Consider the following 19,729-nt stretch of genomic DNA (forward strand, 5'->3'; position numbering starts at 1 on the left):
CATTCATCATATTTTACTCTATTGCTCCAAACAAAAATGTTGATGAGACATTTAGAAATGACAAGTAAACATTTAACATTCTAAATGTCATACCTGGTGCAATATAGCCCATAGATCCTTTCAAAGAAATTGTTGAAGTAAGTGACTCAGTAGAGGTTTCGTCAATTAATCTTGCAATACCAAAATCTATTACATGCCCTGACATGTCTTCATTAATAAGAACATTATTGGGTTTTAAATCACAATGCACTACCTGCACAAAAGAATCATGATGAAGATATTCAATGGCATGGGCCACATCTATTGCAATGTCCAATCTTGTTTTTAGTCCCATTTCACATGCATCTTCACCATTGTAGTCATTTGTATTAGGATACAAATGCCTCTCCAGGCTTCCATTAGACATAAATTTGAACACCAATCCTTTGAAATCAATGTTGCAACATGAGGTTATGATTCTGACCAGATTTCGATGTCGAACCTTTTGCAAGACACTACATTCAGCTCTAAAACTCTTTTCAACATTGTCTTTTAGCAATTGGAAAACTTTCATAGCAACAGGTGTGCCATCACTCAAAATTCCTTTATAAACTAAGCCAAAATTCCCTGTTCCCGACAAGTTGGCCTTGGAAAATCCATTAGTTTCTATGTGAAGCTCTTGATATGAGATCTTTTTGTGCTCTAACTTTCACAAAATGGCTTGTGAGAAATCAAAGTTTTGCATAGGCATATTCCTTTTCAAAAGGAATCCCAAAAGTAAGCAACATAGTATAAAAGCAGTAGCTCCACTCACTCGAAGTATCACTCTTTTCACAAATGCAAAATGACCTCTTGGGGTTTGACATGCAGGTAATTTGTGGTCCACAAAGGCTAGGATTTCCAATTAAGGAAATGACAATTGTTCTATTTGCAAATAACCATCCTTCTGGAATTTCCCCAGTGAAATTGTTGAAAGACGAATTCAACCTTTGAAGCATTTTCAAATTCTTGAGAGTGGCCAATGGTATTGCACCTGATAAGGAGTTGGAAGAGAGATCCAGGTTTGCAAGACTTTGTACATTTCCAAGTGAATCTGGAATAGACCCTTGGAAGGTATTATAAGATAAGTTCAATAATTGTAGTTCGCTGCAACTTCCAAGTGTAGGAGGGATTGCCCCAGTCAATTAATTGACATAAATGTCTATAGCTTGAGCCATTGCAATTTTAACAATCTCCATGGGAAAGGAACCTTCTAACAAATTCTATGACAAATTCATATAGAATTGTAGATTAGAAAGTTTCCCAATTTCATGTGGTATACTTCCAGAGAGCCTATTGTGAGATAGGTCAAGAAATTCCAAATTTATACAATCTAACAAGTTGGAAGGTATGCTCCTTGATAACTTGTTGTGATGGAAATGGAGTCTCCTTAGTTGTTTAAGGTGTGAAAGGGAATTTTGAATATCTCCAGAGAGACTGTTACCACTAATGTCCAAGATACCAAGGTGGTGTAAGCTGAGAGCCTATTGTGAGACAGGTCAAGCAATTCCAAATTTATACAATCTAACAAGTTGGAAGGTATGCTCCCTGATAACTTGTTGTGATGGAGATGGAGTCTTCTTAGTTGTTTAAGGTGTGAAAGGGAATTTGGAATATTTCCAGAGAGACTATTACCACTAATGTCCAAGAGACCAAGGTGGTGTAAGCTTTCAAAATCATCAAGGATGTTTCCTTCTAATTTATTGTTACTTAAATACAATCTTTCTATTTTTTCAAGTTTTCCTAATTGTGGAACATTACCATTTAGAAGATTTTCACTTAAATTTAATAAGGTTAGGCCGCTAAGATTGCCTATATGTGGAGGGATGTTTCCTTGTATTTTATTTTGTGATAATGATAACATAGACAAATTGGTAGAAAGTATACACCACTTAATTTATTGTGGTGCAACCATAATTTATTTAAGTGAGAACAATTAATAAGAGCTATAAGAAAAAGCATGTTTGTAGCATTACCACTATCAAGTTGATTGTTATTCAATAATAAATCTTTGAGACCCAACTCTATAAGAATACTTCCACTCACCTGATTCACACTTAACCAAAGTTCTACTAGATTAGAATGATTTCCAATAAACTTTGGGATCCCTCCACTAAGTTGATTTACCCCTAAATTGAGAAGTTTCAAGTTAAACATATTTGAAAAAGATGTGGGAATGCAATGTGACAAATCATTTTCGGAAAGATCAAGTCCTTGCAAATGGGTGAGGTGACCCAATTCTTGTGGAATATGACCAGGAAGTTTGTTTTTAGCAAAACTCAAACGAACCAACGATGAAAGGTTTCCTCTGGAAGAAGGAATAGTACCTGTGACTCGTGAGGTCGTTGTTTCCGATTTTTTCGTTGAAATATTGAAATTATTGAAATAATAATTTGTTTCCGATGTTTTCATTGAAATATTGAAAATATTATTTAATAATAAAGATAGGCATTTTAATCTCACAACTTCCATTAGTCAAAAAGTCTTCCAGCCTTGCTGAGAAAATTTGTTTCCGATGTTTTCGTTCAAATATTGAAAATATTATTTAATAATAAAGATAGGCATTTCAATCTCACAACTTTCGTGAGTCAAAAAGTCTTCCAACCTTGCCGAGAAAATTTGTTTCCAATGTTTTCATTGAAATATTTATAATTCTAAAGTAAAAAAAAAAAAAAAATTATATTAAAAATAAGCACGAAATCGATGTCTCACCAATATGCAAACCAAAAACTATAATGTAACCTCCCATCACTCATTACTGTACTCTATTTAATAAAAGAAGTTGCTTTAATTTAATCAAATTCGATTAATAAATTAATATAATAATGATTTGATAAAACGTTTTTTATTTTAAACATTTTCATTCCATATCGTTGCATGATAAAATATTTATTATTTAAGAAGAAACGTGAACTTAACAAAGATTTCGCGACTTTTGGTACTTTTGTTTATAGGTTAATACCGAAATTGTGGAGTTGAGTTGTTTTACAATTTGATGGATTAAAAGTCATGTTATGTAATTTATATTCTACTCAATTTATTTTTGTAAAGATTCTCAATAAAATATAAATAAAAAGATTTGAATATATTAAATATTAAGAGATTATAATAAGGAGTTGTTTTTAGTGTGATTTTTTCGATTTTCTGGTGCTAAAATTTGGTTGAAAATTTTGAGGTGAAATTTTGAATTGTGTTATTTAAACTGGTTTTTTTCATTGTATATGGATTCAACACTCTGAAAAAATCTCTGAGCACTTAGATTATGCAGGGATTATCCATCAAGCTTGTGATTGCAATAAATTCCTATCAGATTTTAGATAAATGAGATTGGAAAAACCCACCTGAAAAGCTTCCAAAAAATCTCACTAAATACAACTAGTTATAATAATATATTAATGTTAATTTAATTTGTATCCATGTTATTATTATATATAATAATGATGATGTAAATAATTATTATCTATTTATATTAATTTTGAATAATTGAATTTTAAGAAAATTCAAAAAAATATTTAATAAGTAAGTTATTTTAACATTTTGTGTTTATGATTAATAAGTTTGGAAAGGTTTTGGTGACTTTTTCTTTAGTTTTCAAAAATTAAGAATTTATGCAAATCAATGCTATTACCAATATTGTTATATGTTAGTACCTATGGTATTGTAATGAGAAATTTGTATATATAGGGGTGTGAGTAAAATGTATGAAGATTTTTATGGTGATAATAAAAATTTATTAAACTTTTTCCTCATGGTTTTTTCCCAAATATTTGTATATATATGGTTTTTTCCCAAATTCATTAAACTTTATTTACCCTCATGTTCTTCATTTTTCCTCCTTCCTCCAATGCTAGAGTTCTCCAAGAATACTCTAAGTGTATGAGAGAATGAGAAAGTAGAGAGAATAGAGAGAATAGAGAGAGAGCTCTAAAACTAAACTGACAAAAAGGTTGTGAATTGATCCTCAAAAGCCTTTTTATTAATGAGGCCTCTATTTTCTTCAATTTCCATTATTTTTCCTCCATTTTTCCTCCATTTTCAATCTGTGACCTTTCACCTTCCTTTTCTCTTATTTTCCATTATTTTCATACATAAACTGCCAATTAATGCCTCTTTCCTTTCCAAATACTTTTCCAATTTCCTTAGCCATAATAAACCAAATGAATACCCACACTAGGATGTTTTTCCCAACATTCATCTTGGAATACATCTCCCATGACCTTGGTTATTATTTTTCCTTTATTAAATTTATTACATGGATTTTTTACCATGGTTGTTATAGAACCCTCCCCCTTGGGGGAACACTATCTTCAGTGTTCAATGACACCTATAAACAGTAAAATTGTTGAGAAGAAAAACATACTACCCATGGAGATTTATATCTTAGCTCGACATTGTATTTACAGTAATCAGCTTGCTGAAAAGCAAACCAACACGAAAATCATAACAATGTAACAACAATAACGACATGAAACCCACACCACTTATTGGAGCTTTATAACATATCTCATGGTGATATTTACATGCATATACGTATATACACATACTAAAACACCACACCAGAAAATATACCAAAATACGTCCACTCAACTAGAAAATAGAGAAGGATACATAACCCACATCTAATCAACCATCTCCCATTTAGCTGCATCGAGCCCGAATTTCTTCCACTACACTTTAACCTGATCGATTGCCCAATTCTGGAGCATGAGAATCTTTCTTTGTAAAATACACTAAGGTTTCGGCTGAAATTTTCCTTCTGGCTCCACCTGCAATACAGATGAGTCAATCACATGATCAACATATTTAACATACTTCTTAAGCAATGACACATGGAAAACATCATGGGATTTCACTTTCAGAGGCAGTGCAAGTCGATAGGCTACTGGTCCAATCCTCTCAAGAATCTCAAAAGGCCCACAAAACTGAAGTGCCAGCTTGGCACATGATCCAATCCTTAAGGATCTCTTCTTGGGCTTAATGCTCTAGTACACCTATTCCCCAACTTGAAACTCCTTAAACATCGTGTTCTAATATGCATAACTCTTTTATCTATCATGTGCTACCTCTAAATATTTCCTGATAACTTGCATTTCCTGTTCCATCCCTACCAATATGTCTGGTCCTATCAATACCCTATGCAGTGGATCACTCCAACTAATGGGAGCGTTACAATTTTGCCCATAAAATTCCTCAAACATACTCACCCTCAGAGACTCCTGATACCCATTGTAAGCAAACTCAACCAGTGGAAGATATCTCCCCACTTTCACTGTTGATGAATCACATACATCCTTAACATGTTCTTCAGTATCTTGTTGACCCTCTCTGTTTGGCCATCTGTCTGGGGATGATAAGCTGTGTTGAAGGCCAATTCTGTACCCAAACCTACAAATAACTCTTTCCAGAATCTATAGGCAAACTTAGCAACCCTGTTTGACACAATCTTTTTTGGAACACCATGAAATATCACCACATCTCTGATGAATACATGTGCTACATCATTAGCAGAGTAGGTAGACTTTATTAGAATTAAGTGTGCTACCTTTGTCAACCACGACCATAGTAGAAACATGTTGTTTGGATGTCCTCGGCAAACCTATAATGGAATCCATGGAAATGACTTCCCATTTCCACTCTGGAATCATAATCGACTGTAGTAATCTGCCTATATGTGTACACTAGACTGTTTTTACCTGTTGACAATCCAAGAATCAGCCACAAACTCTATCACTTCCTTCTTCAAATTTGGTCAATAGTAGAACTTCTTCACTATTCTTAATGTCTTCTAATATCCCGGGTGACCTGAATATGACTTCACCTAGAATTCCCTCAAGATAATATTCTTGAGCTCATTATTGTTTGGCACATACATCCTGTCCCTAAATCTGACCAAAACATTTGCTATGAGATGATAGTCCACATCCTGATCACCTGTACCCTTTTGTAACCTATGCATAAGCTCATGGAGAAGAGCATGGAGAAGATGGGGACTAGCAGAAATATGGCACATGGGTAGCAAGGTATGACTCAAGGGATGATGGACATGCAGAAGATGGATGGTGAACCTCGTTCTCAGGAGGATCTAGATGGGTGTGACTCACAATTAATCAATATGGATTTCGAATCTTCATCGTTATTATTGGGTACCTCCTCTCCTCATCCTATTTATAATGTTATAACTAAAATTTCATTTCTTGCACAATTATTTGTATGAAATATGGTCTCCATGCTAGGTATGGTTTCTTTGTCACATGTAGGATTTATCCACTTTCTGATTTGGACTTTCTAATTATACTTTTAAATAATTATGGACTTATATTTTTTGCTTCAATTTTCTTCTTGTATACTTGCATGAATCTTTATTTTTTCCTTTTTCCTACTCATTCCAGTCTTTTGTATGTTCTATTAACTTCTCAATCTTTGATCTGCAGTTCTGGGCTAAAACTGTGAGATTTTCTTCTATTTTTTCTCATTCGGGCATTTTATAGAATTTAGCTGGGACTTTATATTTCTGGAAAACCTCCAGTTTTACCAGAAGTGCTAACTCTTCCTATTAACTACTTCCAACTCATTCATGCATTTAGCATTTCGTTCTTATGTTTGGCTTACCTATCAAATAGTGCAACTAAACTGTCACATGTTTCTGACTCATTCATCTGTTAGCCCAAAGGATCTATTAATCATAACATGCTATCAAAATAGCTATCAACTCAACTTACCATACAAGATATTTCCACACTGCCAAACCAAAATGTTGAATCATTCATCCAAGGCCTTTGGTTATGGCCCAAAGGCTTTATTCCAAAGAATTTCCACACATATAACTGTCGAGTATTCATTCCATAATACTTTAAACGTAGAACTGAAACCTTTTGATACACCATCAATGCTAAACATTTGTTCCATATAAGCCTTGGACCCAAGTGCTTACACTTGCCAAAATAAATCTGTGACCGTTTTTAATTATATCTCCTCTTGTGCTTGTGCTTAGCCTCTTGTCCACCATAGGACTCAATATTGTGACCGCTACTCAAACCTTAAGGTGTTAGAGTGTTTTTAAGCATGTGAGGGCTTATTTTCCTTTGCAAAAGCTCTACACCCTTGGTATTCTTTTGTCAAACATGGAACCACCTTCATGGTGCTCTTTACCAAGCACAATAAGCCTATGCCCCTTTATAATCTACCTGGGTCTTCCTTACGGGATGAGTTATCCTAATGGGGTCCTCCTTCAATATCAAGAGCCAATATAAAATATCTATGGGATAGGTTAACTCTGACATGCCCAAGTCATTCCCAATGCCCAATCATGTTGTTGATCTTCCTTTGTGCCACTTCAAGACCTTTCAGGGTCTTATCAGTGGGATGATGTCATGATGAAATCACTTGTGCAATGTGTCGGCCTATGATTCGTGACATGTGTCACCCAGAAATGGACCATTCAAGTACCCAAAAACATTAAATATGACTGCCACATGTCCTGTTCCCATTCACTAGTTCTAACATCATAATCCTTCGTCATCTGGGCCAATAATACGCTACCATGTGTCCCATTTTCAGAGAGGAGAGAGAAGGGTTCTGCAACCTTGTTTTTCATCATATTTCCTTTATAAAAATTTAATGACTCTTGGTTTATTTCTGTACAAACCCTCTCTCAGTGCGCGCTCCTCTAGTTGCTGCCTTGTATTCTTTTCCGGATAGCTTTAGTGGGCTTTGATGTCAATGTGGGGGCCTCCTAATTAAGTCTCCCAGCAATGGTTAAGCTTGCCGCTATTTTTTTCAAGCCACCTCCACACTTCTACACCATCCCACTTAACTTCTTAAGGTTCTCTTTTCTAATTTCTGGGATGCACCTGTCAGGGTAACTATTGCGGGCTTACCTGTCATATGGGCTCCGCCTGCACCAATAAAAGTTCTCTCCGTTGCATTGTTGCCTCAACATTTTCCCGCATGTTGTATAATTCCACTTTAACTTTGTGTGCCCTTTTCTTTCTTCGGGGTGTTATCTCCAAGCTAAATTTGTTAGATGGGATCTGCCATCATCCAATCAAAAATGATCTCACTACTACGCTTGGATTACCACATTTGGTCAATCATTTTTACTTTGCGCTGTTTCTAAGGAATCTGCTACATTTTCTTGTGTTTTAAAACTAACCATGTCCTCCAAAGCACCTCCAACTAAATTTAGATCTGCATAGTTTGACCTTGGAATTACCTGACTTTGATTGGCTCTATATTTGAAACCAAGAGGCCATTTCTAGACTTCTGCATACCAATGGAAATCTCTTTCGGAGCTCTTACATCTAGGTGGGATCGATCTACATCTAACATGATCTACTACATAAGAAATAAACCCAAAGTTTGTGCACCTTATTCATCCATGTTGATCTTCAACCTTCTTGTGCCTGAAACCTAATCTTCTAAGGCATCCTTTGACACCTTCGCCATATGTTTCCATCTGATGTAATTAATGATAACACCATCATCAAATGCATTTACAGTTTCCATGCTTTTCCTTTTCCAACAATCTTTCACTTTGCCGTGAATGACAACATGTTTCCAACATAATCAATAGTAAAGCTATTTGTTACAATGTCTTTTCTTTTTTTAGCTTAATTTGGTTTAACTTTTTGAAAAATTTAAGCTTGAATCAAGAATCTACTATAACCAAGAATTCATTGATTATAGGCGTTTCCTTCTTTGATGGATAAGGTTAGACGATGTTTACTCTCTTGAGTTGAGTTAGAGGTTTTTCTCAATAAGTTCCTTGACACATCTTTCCAAGAAGAGTGGTGGTCCACAAAGGGACAACACATATCATATTTATAGTCATAAATTGATTGAAAAAATATACTCACTCCATTTGAGTATCATGAAAAAGATAAATCTAGTTAAATTGTGGACTCAAAATTCAGTAGCAACTTTTGAAAGGAATGGTTTTACTAAGTAGGAACCCGATTAACCATAAGTATCTCATACCAATGAAAAATGGATAAAGTGGTAAATAAATGCCTTGAAGGGTGCTTGAAGAACTTTGTCAATGATTATGAATTGTAGTGACACAAATGGTTACACCTTACATAATGGTGACACAACACTACCTATCACACTTCAACAAAAATGACTCATTTTAACACTTTATATGAATACCCAACATTGTTAATAAAAAAATTGTTGTTGCCAATTTCAAATTTCCTAATGTAAAAATGCTATTTAACCACTTGTGGTGAGATCCTTGGCATCCTAAAGAATCATCTTGAACACGAAGGTAATGATATTCATGAAAATTATCTATGCTAATTAAAAATGCTTTATCTTAGAATGCTTTTCTTACACTCACATTAAGTCTCAATCTTTCAATATTTCTTATAATGTTGATTTTCATAAATTATTGATTTTTGTAAACGAAAGAGATATCGACAAAAGTTTCTCCAAATTTGTTAATCATAAGCACAAAATGTTACAGCGAATCAATCATTTTTTTTTCTTAAAATTCAAAATTGATATAAATAAATAATAATTATTTACATAATTATTATTAATATATGATAAAAACATCCCCTGATCAAGGTGCGGGCTAGGTCATTGTCCTACTCGGGACTCACATAATGGTGATTAGATGGAAGACATGGAGGAGGAGCAAATACGACAGGTGTGATCGAGTGGAGGTGATGGGAGACATGGGAGGTAGTGCGACAAGAGTTAAATATTGATGTGTTATAACATTCCCAGTGGTGGTAGTGGGTATTGCATTACATGCATTTTCGTTGTGGTACAGAGAAGTTCCAAAAGATGTGACGAAGCACTGTGGTTCTCATTCGGTAGAAAGATTTGCAGGGAGGTAGTTGCGGGAGATCACTCAGGTCAGCTCGATGGCAAGGGTAATAGGGCATGTATCATTTCTTTCCACCCATCCTTGCTCATGACATACTGGTTCTCTAAATGCCTGTCATATTTTCGCCCCTCCATGCGAATGGGAGAATGTGGGTCTTTGCAATGTTTGTTTGTCTAAAACGCATATTTTTGTGGCTCAATTCTATTTTGAAATTGTTATTTCCATGTCAATATCCATTTCCTATGGTATCTTATTACTATGTATGGGAATGAATTGTTTAATTTGGGCTTCTCTATGTGGAAATAATATACTGCTCAGGTGGAATGGTTGTTTCCATGTTTGGTTGAATTGATTTGTGATTACTCTCTACTTGTTGTTGGTCTTGGTTTTAAAATGTATAGGTTTTTGTATACATGGGAAGGGGGTTGAGGCATTGGTGGGTGGTTATGTCATATGGCAGAGACATACCCTCTTTGGATTTAATTTACTCTATGAGATGACTGAGCAAAGACTGTGGGTAATGAGAAGAAAGAACTACTGGAGGATGGTCGACACATCCTATTCTGCTTTCACTTTGCTTGGGTTTAATGTTTCTTATTTCTTGCTCATGTTATTTGTAATTCTTCCTGGGCTTTATAATTGGAGGGACCACCTATTCGATGAGTCGAGGGTATTCGCTCATTTGGTGGTCTCGATAGTCGATTATAATATATCTCAAAAAAGGTTGATGGAGATGGAAAGACCATCCATGGGCACTAGCTAGTCTGGAAATGGGGGTTGCAAACGCAGACAGAAAAGAGAGTCTCAGGGAGGTCGAGGAGTATCCTCGTTAAGGCCGTCGACGAGAAGTGGAAGAAAATTAGATGCCCAACACATCACTGATGTGGCCCATACATATACAACAGGTACTCCTGAGCAGGTGAGACAGATGATAACAGGTTGGGAGGCAAGCCTTAAGTAATGAGTTGAGCAAGAAATCGAGGTGGAAGATTGTCACCTGCTGGTACCTGATCCTGGCCATACCTGTGGTCGTCTCACCCAGTACAAGTAGACAATTTACCACTATTGCATGATGAAGAGCATATTAGCCAGAGCTATCATGAATGCAATATGGTCTATCAAAGTTGATCCTGTATTCTAGAAATTCAGAAAGAATTCCAACTTGTTCAATTCCAAATTCAACAATAGAATGTCTGTCTGGGTCATATTGAGAAGCACATTTTGTGCCTTCTTCAATCTGAATTACCAGGTTCTAGTGCAAAGGACCCAACTCCCGTGGATTCCTCTAATGAATAGTTTTAGTTATTTCCTTTTGTTACATTTTGAGTATGTATATGTCGAGTAGCAGTACTTATGTTAGCATGTTAAGGGTGAACTGGTTTTTAGACATTCAGGCCTATAAGGCTAATTTTGACAGACTTAAGAACCTTAGATTTTGGATGGCTTATAATGCGTTCCGATGGCCAACATACCTGGTTTCCCAATGGGCAGGTTGAGGCCATGGAATGTCTTTTCTGGTTGTAACTTGCTTTGAAAATGAATGAATGAAAGGTCCTACTAAGCTTACAAGAAAAATATACGATAAAAACATAAATAAATAAAAAAATAACATATTTTTTTAATTTATAATTTATGAGATACAGAGATAAGTTTCATTTCTAAAACTATATCTAATTTTTGTCAATATTTAATAGACTCAAAGTTGAAATAACTCTATATTATTTAGATTTTAATAAGAATCTTCAGAAAGTAAAGTGATTGGAATGTAAGCAAGTGCTATATAGTAGCTAGTACCTACCACTTAGCTTAAATAGAGCTAAATTAAAGTAAAAAAAATAAAGAACTAAAATTGCATATACCTAATCTTGTAACAACAAGATAATTACATTAGGGAAAGAATGTAATAGTCTTTGATGCATTAATTATTTATTATCTTTGTTCTTTTATGCTTGCTTGATGTTAGTAAATTAAATATTTTAATAAATACGTGCTTAAGCGATGCTACATTGTAGTTGGTACCTATGCTTAGTTTAAATATACAAAATTAAAGTAAAAAATAATAAAGACATAATTATTTCATCGATAGTTTATATTCCATTATCTTTAAAGTTAACTTCATGTTAACTTGTTTCTAGAATCTTCAGTTGTTACTATTATTTGTAGTTTCTCTTCTAAAAAAAGAGGTTTTTTTATAATATTCTTCCAAAATTAATATATTATCTGAGTCACAAACCAAATGTTTTACTTGTCTAGAGATCAAACACATATTAAATAGAAAATACTGTGTTGTTCTTAATGTTGAGAAGTGTAGCAAGAAAGACACAAGTTGACTTTAGGCATAGTCATATTGAGAAAATTAGGATTTCCACATCAACAGACAACTTGGAGGCAATTAACTAAGGTCAAATGGCTCTTTTCGCGCTAGTTAGAACACTAAATTTGAGTAAGTGGGCTTGGAGTCCAGTTTCCATGTGTTGATTGCTAAATTATAGCAATCTAGTCCAGTTATTTTCAGTTGTATTTAGTTAAACTATTTCTAATAGTTATGAGAGCCAATTGGAGATCAGTTGTGAAGTGGGGCAATAGTCTAGCTCAGAGATCATCTAGTTAACTGACCAATCAACCAAAAAATAGCTCATGCATTCAAGGAATTCAAATTGCTCAGTTACGGTGTAGATTCCAAGGCAATGTACAATTGATTATATACTAGATTGAGTGTATAGTTTAGAGTATTGGTCAGGTGATCAATCCTCGGGAATTACGCTTAGTTATAGGAGCAAGTGTGGGCAGTGCGAGTGTTGGCAGAGAATGTGTGAACAACGTCAGTGCAGACAGTGCAAATATGGGCAGTACAAGTGCAAGCAATGCGAATGCGGGCAAAACGAGTGCAGGCAAAGTGAGAACAAGTTTACTCTTGCAGTTTATAATTGTAATCGTTTATCAATTCACTTGATTAATGCAAAATGAGCTTAAGGGGTTTTTAGCAATTTCTTTCCCTTAGAAACATTTGTGTACCTGTGTATTTGATGATGCATGTTTGTGCATTTTGTTCTAAATTGTGAGTTACTTTCCCAAGAGCAGTAGAGTAGAATTGTGTCTCTTGATTTAGATTTAATTTCTTGAGTAGTTACATTTCTATCACCAAAATTTCTACATGGTATAAGAGCCCTGAAATCACATTAGAACCAGTCCTTGAATTCCTCATGTGTAGTAACCATTGAAGAATTAATGAGTTGTTAGGAAGCAAAGTTATGGATCCCTAGTACAAGGCAGATCCAGAAGACCCTATGTGCAGAATTATTAATGGAGCTAGAAGGTTTCTAGTTGGAAGATCAATGAGACAATGTTTAGTAACACAAAAAGTGCCTATGATCATTGATATTGGTATATTTAGGAGCAGAGGTATTCCCATAGGGATATAGAGACTCGGAGGGAGCCTAGTTTCAGAGGGATCATCCCTATGGAAGCTAGTACTTTAGGATATGGGGAAATCAAACACATTATTGCAATAGTTGCAACAACAATGCAAAAGCATCAACAAATCAGTAGCAACAACGATATTGGTACATCATATTTCACCATGCATGCGGCTATACCTCCAGGAGTGAGGTATGGTGATGTAGATCCTTAGTCTTAGAGTTGCAAAAATTTGGGTAGAGTCCATTGAGGTGTTCTCCTCATGGATCATTACCTTGCTATAAAGGCCCACAATATTTAGTAGTAGGATGATCAGTTTCATTCATATACTGAGAAGTGCATAGAAATGTTGACAATGGAGCAGTAGGCTCAATAGCAGAGTCAACAACAACATAATTTTCCCAATAGACTGTTGTAGAGACACAGTTGATTCAAATTTTTTTCTGGATGATTCTCAGTTGTAGTTTTTGCAATAGCAGCAACAATGGTAAGAGGTAATTCTACAGTACATTCCATAGGCGATGCAAATGGCTGGTGGAAAATCCCTTTCTTACTAAAAGGGAGTGTTGAGAAGTGTAGCAAGAAAGGCTCAATTTGACTTTAGCCTTAGTCAAATTGAGAAAATTTGAATTTCCACATCATAAGTTAACTAAGGTAGCATGGCTCTTGTCACTCAATTAGAACACTAAATTTGGGTTAGTGGGCTTGGATTCTAGTTTTCATGTGTTGATTGCTAAGTTATAGCAATCTAGTCCACTTATTTTCAGCTGTACTCAATTAAACTAGTTCTAATAGTTATTAGAGCCAGTTGGAGATCAATTGTGTAGTGGGACAACAGTATAACTTAGAGATCATCTAGTTAACTGATCAATCAACCAATAAATAGCTCATGCATGTAAGGAATTTGAATTTCTCAGTTGTGGTGTAGATTCCAAGGTAGTGTACAATTAATTATATACTAGATTGAGTGTACAGTTTAGAGCATTGGTCAGGTGATTAATCCTCAAGAATTGCGTAATGAAATAGGAGCAAGTGCGGGCAATGCGAGTGCAAGAAACATAAGTGTGGGCAACGTGAGTGCAGGTGGAGTGAGAATAAGTTTACTCTTTTTTAGTTTAGACTTATGTGATCCATAATGTTTAGAGTAGATTCTTTCAAAATGATTGTAGTTTGTCCTAAGAGCAAGAGATCATAATTGTAATAGTTACTCAATTCACTTGATTAATGCAAAATGCGCTTAAGGGGTTTTTAACAATTGGTTTCCCCTAGAAACATCTATGTACCTGTGTATTTGATAATGCATTTTTGCGCATGTTGTTCTAAATTGTGAATTAATTTTTGTAGAGTAGTAGAGTAGAATTGTGTCTCTTGATTTAGATTTAATTTCTTGAGTAGTTGTAATTCTATCACCAAAATTTCCGCACTTAAATAATATAATTCAATGGTGAATCCTTAATGCATATGAGAGCTCTTTTACTAATATCAGTGCCTTCAAGAAAGAAATATAAAATTGTTCAATATGTTCAAGTGAAAAATATAAAATACTTTAGCCCCAAGGGTTAGCTCAACTTGTCAAATTAGTGCCTCGCTGATAATGAGGTCACAGGGTCAATTCTCCTCGAAGCCCTTGGGGTTAAGCCTAGTTATTGGCCGCGAGGCTTGATTCCCTAGTAAAAACATTTAAAATTTGTTGATGGATAGATGGATAAACTAGAAATGGCACCACCATTTTTGTCAATAGTAACATTATGATAATCAATACTTAGTGGGTGATTTGATGCACCGAATAAGACTCTAACCCCAATGGAAAAAGAAAATAGTGCAACTATAGTAACGATAAAAAACAAATGAAATTCACAAAATTTCACAATTTACAACATGTTGCCCCATACAATTTCCAACATAGAAAATATGATTTCCACCTAAAATCACATGCAAAAGATAAAAAGTATTTGAAGAAATAGATGGTTGGAATATCTACAATTAAAACCTTGTGATACCATACAATTTCCAACTACTAAAACACATTTTCTAGTTGAAAAAATATGCATAATTTCACCAATGTATAATGAAGAAGATGGCTAGAAAAATATGCAATCAACCCATGGTTGTCCCATGAAATTTGCCATCTTTCAAATGAGAGCTACACTTTTCTATGAAACAAACTACTTTGAAGACAAATAACTATACAAATAATTATTATGTAAATTAATAATAATACTTATATTAATGCCCAATACATAGGGGTAGCTTGCATAATATTAAGAGGAGAGCTTGTTGAGGTTGACTTGTGCAGTATAAAATGATATCAGATTGATCTGTAATGCACAACGATATCAGATTGATTTGTAATGCACAATGTGCCTATGAGACAATTTTTGCAGGAATTTACTACTTCACAATTTTGCAACTGTAGATGGGGAGACATTTCGGCTGAAATATAAATAACCACACCAGGGCACTACTAAATCCTCATTTTATATATATATATATATATATATATATATATATATATATATATATATATATAACATAGAGATATCAATAGAAATATGAATATATTAAATATTTAGTTCTAAATAAAAATGAAAATTTTCATCAAAGGTAGCCCACGGGGCTTTGGATTGACAGTGAATGGGTGCACTGTTAACGCACTCCTTGCGATAGGTCACTGGTTCGAATCCCCAGTGGGTGAGTATAGACAATAATGACAAAAGGTCTTTAAGCTTTAAGTAGAATTAAGAATGAGATGTGTATATATAAGATAATCAGAGAAAATTACACTCAAATTATTTTTTAACTTATTAATTTCTTATTTTTAGAATTAATTTTTAGTAATTTAATTATATTCATTGAAATGAAGTTTTATTGTATAATTGTCAATGCTTCGAGGAAAGAAAATTATAGAAAGGTGAAGGGAAAAAATAAAGTCAAATTAAAAAGTAATAAAATAAAAAAATAAAAAATTTATTGATTTTTTTAATTATTTTTTCCTCTTAAAATTTGTGAGAAAAAACTATAATTTATGAAAATGGTAAAAAAAAATTAAATAAAAATGAAATAAAATTAAAAAAAAAATAATAAAAAATAAAAGTTACTAAATAACCCATAATAAAACCTCAATTAATTACTTCATAAATAAATAAATTTAAATAATAATAAAAAAACAAAATTAAATTCGCAATATTAAATTATGGACAAGCTAATTTTTTTTAATAAAAACAAAATAATATAATATTAAGAAAAAAACACTTAATAACGTAACTTTTAAATCATCTAACTCTAAAAACAACTCTACTCTACAATACCGAAATTGCGAAATCTTTGTTAGCGTCATCTTTCTTAAATAATAAATTTAAAATGTTTTATCAAATCATTAGTAAATTAAAGCAACTTTTGGTTCGTGCTTCTATTGGTAATCGAGTTTAGTTTTGGACTCACATTAACTCATTTTATACGATCAAGTTGAATATGTTTTAACGACAACATCAGAAACCACTTTTCTCAGCAGTAGAAGACTTTTGAAAGACTTCTTTGATGCCTTGTCCTTCACGTTTTCCACCTTTCTACGTTCACATGTTTTAATAAGAACATCGGAAACCACTTTTCTCAGCAGTGGACGACTTCTTGAAAGACTTCTTGGACTCGTGAGCGTTGTGAGATTAAATAATATTTTAACGAGAACATCGGAAACCACTTTTCTCATTGATTCCTTCCCCTCTCTTCTTCACGACGCCGAAACACGCGATTTCTCTCCTTATAAATACTCACTCACTTCTCCACCTATACTCACTGCATTTCTCCCCTCCCCTCTCCCAGAGGCTGCGATTTCAACCACCATGCCCTCTCTTTCTTTTGCTTTTCATCTGCTCTTTCTCTTCCTCATCTTTTCCTTCACCCCTGGGAAAAGATCCCGCTCTTTCCATAATGACCACCAATCCCTGGTGGCATTCAGGAACCTCATTGCCAGCGATCCACATCATTCCCTCACAGATTGGACTCCCGCCAACCCCTTCTGCAACTGGACCGGCGTCACCTGCAACCGCCGCCATCCATACAGAGTGGCCTCCCTCAACCTCACTCTCATGGATCTGAGCGGTTCCATTTCTCCATCGCTCGGCAATTTGTCGTTTCTCCGCACGCTCATTCTCTCAGAAAATGAGCTCACTGGTCACATCCCGCCTCAGTTGGGACGCCTGTTTCGTTTGAGGGAGCTCGCATTGGACAATAATGGCTTGGAGGGAAATATCCCAACTCAACTCTGCAGTTGCAGAAATTTGACTCTTCTGGCGCTCTCCTTCAACAACCTGACCGGAAATATCCTGAGCGAGTTGGGTTCCCTTCCGCTTTTGCAAAAGCTTTACTTGGGAGAGAACGAGCTGACAGGTACCATTTCCTCTTCCTTGGGAAACCTTTCATCGCTGATTGAATTAGGTTTGGAACATAACAGTCTCATCGGTCCTATTCCGAGTCAACTCGTCAGCTGGAAAAAATTGACTACTCTGCTTCTCTACCGCAACCATCTCACCGGAAATATCCTGAGGGAATTGGCTTCCCTTCAGCTTTTGCAAACTCTTTCCTTGGGACACAATGAGCTGACAGGTACCATTCCCTTTTCCTTGGCAAACCTTTCATCGCTAATTGAATTAGTTTTGCAATACAACAGTCTGACCGGTCCTATCCCGAGGGAGTTGGGTTCCCTCCCGCAATTGCAAAACCTTTACTTGGACGGAAACGAGCTGGCAGGTACCATTCCCTCTTCCTTGGATCGCCTCACCCATTTGCAAGAACTTGCTCTTTCCGCAAATGATTTGTCAGGTCGCATTCCCACATCTTTGTCAAATATGTTAAACTTGCAATATCTCGATTTAGCGGCAAATCAACTTAGTGGAGAGATTCCAAAGTTTCTTGGAAATTTCTCCAACTTGGTATTCCTCGCTTTAAGTCATAACAAGCTGAGTGGGACCGTGCCTATAGAGTTGGCTAAGTTATCTTTTCTAGAATCATTAGAATTGAATAACAATCAACTAGATAGTGGCAATGTTATAAACATGCCTTTTCTTACTGCTCTTACTAATTGTTCTCACTTACACTACCTATGGTTGCACAACAATAAATTAAGTGGTGTTTTACCATTTTCCATAGGTAGACTTTCTACTAATTTATCTATGCTAGTATTATCAAATAATAAAATACAAGGAAACATCCCTCCACACATAGGTAATTTTAGCACCCTAACTTTATTAAATTTAAGTGAAAATTTTCTAAATGGTAATGTTCCACCACTAGGAAAATTTGTAAAAATAGAAAAGATTGTATTTAAGTAACAATAATTTAGAATGAAACATACGTGACGATTTTGAAGGCCTACAACACCTCGGTCTTTTGGAACTTAGTGTAAATAGTCTCTCTGTAAAGATTCCAAATTCCCTTTCACTCCTTAAACAACTAAGAAGACTCCATCTTCATCACAATAACTTATCAAGGACCATAACTTCTAGCTTAGGAGATTGTATAAATTTGGAATTGCTTGACCTATCTCACAATAGCCTCTCTGGAAGTATACCACATGAAATTGGGAAATTTTCTAATCTACAATTCTATTTGAATTTGTCATGGAATTTATTAGAAGGTTCCTTGCCCACATAGATTGGTAAAATTGTAATGGCTCAAGCTATAGACATCTCTATCAATCAATTGATTGGGGCAATCCCCCCTGCACTTGGAAGTTGTAATGAGCTACAATTATTGAACTTATCTCGCAATTCCTTCCAAGGGTCTATTCCAGAGTCACTTGGAAATTTACAAAGCCTTGCAGGTCTAGACCTCTTTTTGAACAACTTATCAGGTATAATACAAGTGGTCACACTCAGGAATTTGAAAATTCTTCAAAGCTTGAATTTGTCTTTCAACAATTTCACTGTGGAATTAGGGAGGGTCTTTTGCGAATAGAACAATTGTCACGTCCTTAATTGGAAATCCTGGACTTTGTGGACCGCAAGTATTTCAAATGCCTGCATGTCAAACACCAAGACATCATTTTGCAGTTGTGAAAAGATTGATACTGCCAGTGAGTGGAGTTGCTGCTTTTATATTATGTTGTTTGCTTTTGGGATTCCTTTGGAAAAGAAAGGGATTCCTTTGGAACAGAAATATGCCTGTGCAAAACTTTGATTCCTCACAAGCCATTTTGCAAAGGTTGGAGCACAAAAGGCTCTCATATCAAGAGCTTCATATAGCAACTAATGGATTTGTTGATGCCATCTTGTTGGGAACAGGGAATTTTGGTTCAGTTTATAAAGGAATTTTGATTGATGGCACACTTGTTGCTGTAAAAGTTTTCCATTTTCTGAAGGACAAGGCTGAAAAGAGTTTTAAAGCGAAATGCAGCATCTTGCAAAAGGTTCGACATCGAAATCTGGTGAAAATCATAACCTCATGTTGCAACATTGATTTCAAAGG

At 35.0% G+C, this 19,729-nt stretch overlaps 1 pseudogene; it reads right to left on the reverse strand.

The window, feature by feature from the left end:
* The window catches only part of LOC149209765 (glutamate--glyoxylate aminotransferase 2 pseudogene), a 33,152-nt pseudogene extending 15,833 nt beyond the window's left edge, over positions 1–17,319 (reverse strand).
* Positions 17,320–19,729: the final 2,410 nt, after the last annotated feature.

The sequence above is a fragment of the Pinus tabuliformis genome, chromosome 1_2 (assembly GCF_031772625.1).
Source record: "Pinus tabuliformis cultivar Carrire ecotype Pingquan chromosome 1_2, CPIR1, whole genome shotgun sequence".
NCBI lineage: Eukaryota > Viridiplantae > Streptophyta > Pinopsida > Pinales > Pinaceae > Pinus > Pinus tabuliformis.